The sequence below is a fragment of the Pseudophryne corroboree genome, chromosome 1 (assembly GCF_028390025.1).
Source record: "Pseudophryne corroboree isolate aPseCor3 chromosome 1, aPseCor3.hap2, whole genome shotgun sequence".
Classification (NCBI taxonomy): domain Eukaryota; kingdom Metazoa; phylum Chordata; class Amphibia; order Anura; family Myobatrachidae; genus Pseudophryne; species Pseudophryne corroboree.
In genome coordinates this window covers 425,110,286-425,120,996 of record NC_086444.1, presented here as the reverse complement: position 1 = coordinate 425,120,996, position 10,711 = coordinate 425,110,286, and the positions used below count along the sequence as shown (strand labels likewise).

At 46.2% G+C, this 10,711-nt stretch overlaps 1 long non-coding RNA gene across 2 annotated transcripts in view; it reads right to left on the bottom strand.

Moving 5' to 3' along the window:
- The window catches only part of LOC134890190 (uncharacterized), a 594,901-nt gene that overhangs the window by 428,631 nt on the left and 155,559 nt on the right, over positions 1 to 10,711 (bottom strand). The gene's annotated exons all lie outside the window — the stretch shown is intronic.

Below are 10,711 nucleotides of genomic sequence, written 5' to 3'. Positions count from 1 at the left end.
CTCATACATCCTAGAGGATGCTGGGGATGCTTCAAGAACCATGGGGTTTATACCAAAGCTCCAGAACGGGCGGGAGAGTGCGGATGACTCTGCAGCACCGATTGACCCCACAAGAGGTCCTCAACAGCCAGGGTATCAAACTTGTAAAACCTCTCACAGGTGTTTGAACCCGACCAAGTAACTGCTCGGCAAAGCCGTAATGCCGAGACCCCTCGTGCAGCCGCCCAGGATGAGCCCACCTTTCTGGTAGAATGGGCCTTCACCGATTGCAGTAATGGCAATCCAGCCGTAGAATGAGCTTGCCGAATCGTATTACAGATCCAGCGTGCAATAGTCTGCTTGGAAGCAGGAGTCCCAATCTTGTTGGGATCATACAGGACAACAGAGCCTCCATTGTCCTAATCTGAGCCGTACTGGCTACATAAATTTTCAAAGCTCTGACCACATCTAGAGACTTCGATTCCACAAATGCGTCAGTAGCCACTGGCACCACAATAGGTTGTTCATGTGAAACGATGACACCACTTTGGGCAGAAATTGCTGACGAGTTCTCAACTCCGCTCTATCTTCATGGAAGATCAAATAGGGGCTCTTGTGAGACAAAGCCGCCAATTCAGATACCCGCCTTGCAGAGGCCAAGGCCAACAGCATGATCACTTTCCAAGTGACGAATTTCAACTCAACCTTACGTAAAGGTTCAAACCAATGAGATTGCAGGAACCGCAACACCACGTTAAGATCCTATGGTGCCCCCGGGGACACAAAGGAAGGTTGGATGTGCAGCACGCCTTTCACGAAAGTCTGAACTTCCCTAAGGGAAGCCAATTCTTTTTGAAAGAAAATTGACAAGGCCGAAAATTGTACTTTAATTGAGCCTAACTTTAGGCCTGCATCCACCCCTGCTTGCAGAAAATGGAGAAAACGGCCCAGCTGAAATTCTTCCGCAGGAGCCTCCTTGGATTCACACCAAGACACATATTTTCTCCAAATACGGTGATAATGTTTTGCCGCTACCTCTTTTCTAGCCTAAAGCAGTGTGGGAATGACTTCACTGGGAATACCCTTTCGGCTAGGATTCTGCGCCCAACCTCCAAGCCGTCAAACGAAGCCGCGGTAAGTCCTGGTACACGCACGGCCCTTGCTGTAACAGATCCTCTCGTAGAGGAAGAGGCCATGGATCTCCTATGAGCAATTCCTGAAGATCTGGATACCAAGCCCTCCTTGGCCAATCTGGAACAATGAGGATTGCCTGAATCCTTGTTCTTCTTATGATCTTTATCACTTTTGGAATGAGTGGAATCGGAGGGAACACATATACCGACTGAAACACCCACGGTGTAACTAGGGCGTCCACTGCTATTGCATGAAGGTCCCTTGACCTGGAACAATATCCCGGAAGTTTCTTGATGAGGCGAGACGCCATCATGTCTATTTGAGGAATTACCCAACGACTTGTCACTTCTGCAAAGACTTGCTGAAGACCCCACTCTCCTGGATGGATGTCGTGTCTGCTGAGGAAGTCTGTTTCCCAGTTGTCTACACCCGTAATGAAGACAGCTGACAGAGCGTTTACATGTCTTTCCGCCCAGCGGAAAACATTTGTGGCTATTGCCATTGCCGCTCTGCTCTTCGTTCCGCCCTGGCGGTTTACGTACGCCACTTACGACCGAATTAAGACGGGCAGATTGCGAAGAAGATGTTCCGCTTGCAGAAGGCCGATGTAAATAGCCCTTAAATCCAGAATGTTTATGTGCAGACAAGCTTCCTGGCTTGACCATTTTCTCTGGAATTTTTTTCCCCCTGAATGACTGCTCCCCAGCCTCGGAGACCTGCATCCATGGACACCAGGATCCAATCATGGATCCCGAACCTTCGTCCCACTTTGAGGTGAGAACTGTGCAGCCACCACAGGAGAGAGATTCTGGTCCTGGAGATAGGATTATTTTCCGGTGCATGTGCAGGTGAGACCCGGACCACATGTCCAACTGGTCCCGCTAAAACCACTCTGACATTTAACCTGCTCACTGAATGGCCTCGTAGGCCGCAACCATCTTTTTCATCAACGGAACGTATTGATGGATTGACACTGTTGCAGATCTGACCCGACTCTGGATCCTCAGAGCTTTTTCCACTGGAAGAAACAAACTCTAAACAGTTCTGTATCTAACATTATTCCCAACGCCGACAACCGCTTCGTTGGGAACAACAGTGATTCTGGCAAGTTAAGGATTGTTGAAGAACTGCCAGGGAGAAAGCAACGTTTTGCGCCACTTGTTTCTTGACCTCGCCGTACTCAGGAGAGCGTCCCAGTACAGAATAATAATGACTCTTTTACTATCAAAGGAAAACCATCATACCGCCATCACTCCAGTGAATTGGTAATGACAATCCTGAATAGAAAACCCAGGTAAGCCTAATGCGGAAGAAACCGTACTTAGACCCTCTTCCTCATTTTACAGATTGGAGATCCCTTCCATCTTGTAGATCAACCTCTTAAGTAGAATTTTTATGTTTTTTTGTGACCGGGACAGCAGGACAATGACCTGATCCTGACACAACTCTTGTATGGCGTTGCATACTACCTCCCCGTCCAGAGGAGAATCGGTAAGGTCTATTTGAAAAATCAGTGAGGGGAATCGTCTGGAAACTCCAGTATGTCCCCCTTGGGACTCTATTCTTAAACTCACTGGTCCATGTCCGTTCCAGGACTGACTGAAGAGTATTATACGTGGTCCCACCGGTGTGGGCTCCCGCAAGATAGACCCAGCATTATGCGGTGGATGCGGCAGAAACAGAGGATGATTTCTGCTTCTGCGAACTTGAAAAGGCTGCTGACCTCTTACCTTTTCACCTTCCTCTACCTGCAAAGAAAGGGAAAACCGTATCCATTCGGTCGAAATGACTGCATCCTACAAAAATGTGTCACCAACCGTTGTAAGGGAACATAGGTCAAGAAGGTAGACTTACCAGTGGTATCTGCCGAGATCAACTTAACAAAGCCATCCCCAAACCAGGTTTCACCTTCATAGGGAAGAGACTCCAGTTCTTCTCGGAGTCAGCCTCAGCATTCCATTGGTGAATCCACAACGCCCTCCTAGTCGAGACCGCCATGGAATTGGCCCGCGAACCCAAGAGTCCTATATCCCTTGTAGTCGCACGGCAGTATGCTGCAATGATATAGACATGACCCAACCTAAGGAGTACCCTGCATACAACTACTCCCCCATGTGCATGTAATGCAAGTATAATCAACGTACATGCGGACACATAATTAGAGTATCACATATCTTCCTGCATACGATCATTTGTGACAGGGTCCCGTGCAGAACAGGGGTTGACTCTCACTTTATTCTATCCACGGCGAGAAAAGAATAAACACTCGGAATCCTTCACCCAGAGTTTTTTCAACAGAGCGCTCAGTACATGAGAAGGAATAACATTACCTCAGCATTCATTATAATTTTTTTTATATATATACATATATATATATATACCTTTAAATGCACCTATACACACATATATCTATATATATATCTAACATGTATACATATATTCTTTTGTCAGGAACAGCAGGGTCCCTAGTGACGTTAATACGTTCTAATGTGTATGAACAGGTACTGAATGCCGATTTTGTAGATCTAATCAGGAAACATTATGGTCGACATAAGAAACATTGGCCCTCATTCCGAGTTGATCGGTCGCAAGGCGAATTTAGCAGAGTTACACACGCTAAGCCGCCGCCTACTGGGAGTGAATCTTAGCTTCTTAAAATTGCGACCGATGTATTCGCAATATTGCGATTACTAACTACTTAGCAGTTTCAGAGTAGCTTCAGACTTACTCTGCCTGTGCGATCAGTTCAGTGCTTGTCGTTCCTGGTTGACGTCACAAACACACCCAGCGTTCGCCCAGGCACTCCCACCGTTTCCCCGGCCACTCCTGCGTTTTTTCCGGAAACGGTAGCGTTTTCAGCCACACGCCCCTGAAACGCCGTGTTTCCGCCCAGTAACACCCATTTCCTGTCAATCACATTACGATCGCCGGAGCGAAGAAAAAGCCGTGAGTAAAAATACTATCTTCATAGTAAAGTTACTTGGCGCAGTCGCAGTGCGAACTTTGCGCATGCGTACTAAGCGGATTTTCACTGCGATGCGATGAAAAAGAACGAGCGAACAACTCGGAATGAGGGCCATTATTCGAGTCGATCTCAGGGAGTAGTAACTGGGCAAAATAACATTTTTGCTATCCCGAGGGGTCTGAGAGAAATCTATTCTATGAATATGACTCACTCCATAAATATTATCGCGTCTGTGATCGTGCCACAGACCTATGTAACTTTACCATACATACATATACATATAGGTATAGCTCTTTCTGACATGCATCACATTATCATGCCAAAATCTACCCAGTCAGATATTGTTGGTGCCGACAGGGTCACCCCCCCCCCCACGTCTGTGTCTCCCATATAGTTTTCTCTTGGGAAAAATATACCTCTACTGACATGTTGACATTTATTTACATGTACCAAGTACCATTAGGAGTCGACAGCGCTGACAGTCATTCCCTTTGTGGCAGAGCACTCAGCCTCAGATATGCCGACACACGTGTACCAAACACCCACCGACATTACACTGGCTATAAGGGATATACCCCAGTATATTCTGTCATGGAAACACAGAAGGGGTTTACCAGCTCATTTTCACAGCGCTCATGATATAGTGTGCTTTTATTTTCAACTTATATTGCACCAAACAACTGTGCCCCCCCTCGTTTTCCACTCTGATCTGTACAGCAGTGCTTTGGAAGGACCAGCGTCTCTGTGAGGAGAAAATGGCGCTGAAATGAGCTGTGAGGGGGAAGCCCCGCCCCCTTAATGGCGCGCCATAGCCCCGCTATTACTTACATATACTTATACTGGCGGGGTTAAATATAGTGCCTAGACACTTATATACTCGATTGCCAGTCTCTGTTCAGGATTTATATGCTGCCCAGGGCACCCCCCCCTTCCCCCAGCGACCCGCTAGATTGGCCTTCACGGCAGGCCAATCTAGCACCAGCGATAGCGATGCGCGGGGCTGCGCATCGCTATCGCTGTAGGGGGTACACACAGAGCGATCAGGCTTAAAATCTAAGCAATCTAGTCAGATTGCTTAGATTTTAAGCAGTGAGGGCTCTGTGAGTACCCCCCTTTACTCTCTCTGCACATGTTATATCTGCCTCCCCTGCAGTGCACATGGGGGGTAATTCTGAATTGATCGAAGCACCAAGTTTGTTAGCAATTGGGCAAAACCATGGCCCTCATTCCGAGTTGTTCGCTCGCTAGCCGCTTTTCGCAGCAGTGCACACGCTAAGCCGCCGCCCTCTGGGAGTGTATCTTAGCTTAGCAGAATTGCGAACGAAAGATTCTCAAAATTGCGAATAGAAATTTCTTAGCAGTTTCTGAGTAGCTCGATACTTACTCTGCCACTGCGATCAGTTCAGTCAGTTTCGTTCCTGGTTTGACGTCACAAACACACCCAGCGTTCGCCCAGACACTCCCCCGTTTCTCCAGCCACTCCCGCGTTTTTCCCAGAAACGGCAGCGTTTTTTCACACACTCCCATAAAACGGCCAGTTTCCGCCCAGAAACACCCACTTCCTGTCAATCACACTCCGATCACCAGAACGAAGAAAAAACCTTGTAATGCCGTGAGTAAAATACCAAACTTCTTAGCAAATTTACTTGGCGCATGCGCAGTGCGAACATTGCGCATGCGCAGTTAGCGGAAAATCGCACCGATGCGAAGGAAAATAACGAGCGAACAACTCGGAATGAGGGCCCATATGCACTGCAGGGGGGGGCAGATATAGCATTTGCACAGAGAGTTAGATCTGGGTGGGTTATTTTGTTTCTGTGCAGCGTAAATACTGGCTGCTTTATTTTTACACTGCAATTTAGATTTCAGTTTGAATACACCCCACTCAAATCTAACTCTCTCTGCACATGTTATATCTGCCCCCCTGCAGTGCACATAGTTTTGCCCAACTGCTAACAAAGTTCCTGCTGCGATCAACTCAGAATTACACCCAAGGTCAGAAGCTGCATCAAGCTGTCTGTAGTAGAAATAAGCAGCAGTAAACTGCAGTCTGCGACTCCATGCTAGACACAGCTACTGCATCGGCGTCCATTGCTGCAATGCTGTGAGCAGGCCCCACCCCTCCCTTTTGATGACATCATCTTGATGAGACAGTAAAAAGTCAATTTGTAATGACATCAATAGGCTTTTACAGAGCTTTCCCGGATTAAGTGGAAACAGATCCGACACGGGAATAACCTGTGTCGAAGTGCAGTGGAAACGGGGGGGGAAGCCGACACGGGTTGTAGCCGGGTTAAACATCCCTGATCGGACACGGTACTCAGGTGGAAAAGGGGTACTACTCCCCATCATACCTTCACCAAATCCACAAAAATGGTATGGCCATCCTATATCCTCCTCCCCCTTACTTCAATATTGTTTACAGGGCGTTTTAACAGAGGAGGGAACCCATTCCTCTCCATGCGCAGGTCTCTGGAAACATGGCGCCCACCATGTTCCGGAGACTAATTTCCCTACCGTGCATGCGCGGTGGCCATTTTGGCTGTGATTTTTGCTGCGGCTGTAATACCCCACACGGGATGCTGGAAAGGTAATTATTAAAACATGGGTGCAGTGTGTGTGGTGTGGGGGCCCCCCCTGGACACATTGCACCAATTATAGAAATGCCAATGGTTGTTTCACTGCGCAGGTGGTGTTGCAGTCCCCAGTAAAATACTTTTTAGAGTCCCCTTAGGTCTGCACCACACAGCCGTCTAATATGCTCGCCTTGTGATGTGGTCTGCTCAGACTGTCACTGGCACCACATGCTGAGTCAGAGACAGACAGTAGAGCATGTCCTCGGCTTGGCCTGAAAGTGTGGAGACAGACGGCTCGGCAGTTACATTATACCAATCTGACTGCACTGCAGATGGCACCTGGTGCCCCCCACCCCCAGGCTGCAGTCTGAGCCACCTAATGGCTGATTAGACACTTCTATATTATTATTTACTTTTCTAATTTATTTATTTATTATTTATTTTTTGCTACTTGGGGCCTATTTATAAATGTGCAGTGAAAAGGATGATTATTTTATTATCACTGCAGTTTATCAATAAAGTATTGGCAGGGAACGATGATCAGCTGGTTCTGCAATACTGATCTGGAGTAGTAAGGTTACCTCTTCCTTCGCCATGCAGGTTTCAGGGTATATCCGGTATATGCACATGCGTGATTCATATGGCTTGACTCAGGCTTTCAATTCCACTTAGTGTACAAAAATTTTTTAAATAAAAATCAGTTAGTAAATACAAAATAGTATTTATATGGTTTAAGAATTTTACAGATAGAAAAAAAAATGGTTTTCAATTAATCATTTTTTGGGGTAATAAAATGATTGTGTTATTACTATCATTAGATGAGTACTGCTACAGTCCTTGGCAGATGAACTGCTGGCAAAGCCCAGGAAATATTCACTGTTAGCGATGAAGGACAAAGCCCTACTGGTAGCATGGTTTACATAGAGGTTAGAATTATTTCTTTACAGCCCTGAGGTCACAAGTTCAATTCCTGACCAAGGCATTATGTGGAGTTTGTATGTTCATAATGTCGGTATTTTGACCGTGTCAACATTTGTAATGTCGGTTTTTTGACCATGTCAGTATTTTGACCATCGGTCAATGGTTGTCAGCATTTTGACAGCAGGGATTTTGATTGTAGGTAAATTGACTGCATCCCCATATCAACACACTGGAGTTCATGTAGTGTTGAACACAATTTATAGCAAAAAATAAGATTTTAAACCTACCGGTAAATCTTGTGCCTTACTCCTAAGGTACTTAAAGAAAAACAGGGGTCTGGTGGAAGACGGAGGTGCTACAGGAGGGAGTGCAGTGTCCCCCATATTGGAAACAATAAGAATTTACTCACCCGTAATTCTATTTCTCCTAGTCCGTAGAGGATGCTGGGGACTCCGTAAGGACCATGGGGATAGACGGGCTCCGCAGGAGACATGGGCACTATGAAAGAACTTTAGGTATGGGTGTGCACTGGCTCCTCCCTCTATACCCCTCATCCAGACCTCAGTTAGAGAAACTGTGCCCAGAGGAGACGGACAGTACGAGGAAAGGATTTTGTTAATCCAAGGGCACCATTCACACCGTATAACTAGGGATATACGAACCAGTTAACAGTATGAAACAACACAGCATCAAACCGAGACTGATGAAAACTGTAACATAAACCTTATGTAAGCAAAACTATATACAAGTCTTGCAGAAGTAGTCCGCACTGGGACAGGCGCCCAGCATCCTCTACGGACTAGGAGAAAAAGATTTACCGGTAGGTTTAAAATCTTATTTTCTCTTACGTCCTAGAGGATGCTGGGGACTCCGTAAGGACCATGGGGATTATACCAAAGCTCCCAAACGGGTGGGAGAGTGCGGATGACTCTGCAGCACCGACTGAGCAAATAGGAGGTCCTCCTCAGCCAGGGTATCAAACTTGTAGAACTTTGCAAAGGTGTTTGAACCCGACCAAGTAGCAGCTCGGCACAAATGCAATGCCGAGACCCCTCGGGCAGCCGCACAAGAAGAGCCCACCTTCCTAGTGGAATGGGCCTTAATCGATTTTGGTAACGGCAATTCAGCCGTTGAATGAGCCTGCTGAATCGTGTTACAGATCCAGTGAGCAATAGTCTGCTTTGAAGCAGGAGCGCCAACCTTGTTGGCAGCATACAGGACAAACAGTGCTTCTGTTTTTCTGACCCTAGCCGTTCTGGCTACGTAAATTTTCAAAGCCCTGACCACATCAAGGTACTCGGAATCCTCCAAGTCTCGTGTAGCCACAGGTACCACAATAGGTTGGTTCATATGAAAAGATGAAACCACCTTAGGCAAGAATTCCAGATAGGGGCTTTTATGAGACAAAGCCGCCAATTCCGACACTCGCCTAGCCGAAGCCAAGGCTAACAACATGACCACTTTCCAAGTGAGATATTTTAATTCCACTGTTTTAAGTGGTTCAAACCAGTGCAACTTAAGGAAACTCAACACCACGTTAAGGTCCCAAGGCACCACCGGAGGTACAAAAGGAGGCTGAATATGCAGCACTTCCTTCACAAAAGTCTGTACTTCTGGGAGAGAAGCTAATTCCTCCTGAAAGAAAATGGATAGGTCCAAAATCTGAACCTTAATGGAGCCTAATTTTAGGCCCAAATTCACTCCAGTTTGTAGGAAGTGAAGGAAACAGCCCAGATGGAATTCTTTCGTAGGAGCATTCCTGGCCTCACACCAAGAAACATACTTTCGCCATATTCGGTGATAATGTTTAGCTGTCACGTCCTTCCTAGCCTTTATCAGAGTAGGAATTACCTCAACCGGAATGCCCTTTTCCGCTAGGATCCGGCGTTCAACCGCTCTGCTTTCAAACGCAGCCGCGGTAAGTCTTGGAACAGACAGGGCCCCTGTTGTAACAGGTCCTGTCTTAGAGGAAGAGGCCACGGATCTTCTGTGAGCATTTCCTGCAGATCCGGATACCAGGCCCTTTGCGGCCAATCTGGAACAATGAGAATTGTCTGTACTCCTCTCATTCTTATTATTCTCAACATCTTGGGGATGGGAGGAAGAGGAGGAAACACATAGACCAACTGGAACACCCACCCAAATCTTACTCTCTCTACACATGTTATATCTGCCTCCCCTGCAGTGCACATGGTTTTGCCCAATTGCTATCAAAAATCCTGCTGCGATCAACTTGGAATTCCCCCCATGGTTTTGCCCAATTGCTAAAAAATTCCCTGCTGCGATCAACTTGGAATTAGGCCCATGGTTTTGCCCAATTGCTAACTTTCTTGCTGCTGCGATCAACTCAGAATTACCCCCTAGGCCAGTCATTCCCAACCACGGTCCTCAAGGCACACCAACAGTGCAGGTTTTAGTGATATCCAGGCTGCAGCACAGATGGTTAAATCAAAATAACTAAGCTACTAATTAAGTCACCTGTGCTGAAGCCTGGATATCACTAAAACCTGCACTGTTGGTGTGCCTTGAGGACCGTGGTTGGGAAAGCCTGCCCTAGGCCCATAACTGGATATTATGTATGCAGCATAAGCTGATAAACATTATTACATGGGAACATAAAGCCAACAGGGTTATGGCAGTTGTAAATATTATAATGTATGGTATTAGAAAAAGTAGAAATAAATGTATAAATTATCCAGACACAATTAGTTAGGCAACAACATCACCAGAATCAAAGCCAGTGTCTCAAAGAGCATCACACAAAAATAAATGGCACCGCAAAATAATGTGCAATCACAAGAATGGCTACATCTTATATTCATGCAAGAAAACAAATGAATTCAAAATAAAGAGAACTACAGTATGGTTAGAGTATATTGGTCAGACTATCACAGAAAACAATACAAGTTATTTGTCAAGTCAATGAGGATCAATGGTGCCCAATTTATGAATCCATTTTGATTCTAAGCAAAGTAGTAGGTTACCATCCCTAGTAGGCACAGTGCATGATTGATTACCATGTGCCACATAGATTAAGGGGATAGTTGTGACAGAGGGATGTAGTTATGTGACTGGCGGTCACAATACCGATGCTAGGATTCCGTCCCCTCACAATGCTGACTAACAAGGACTATTC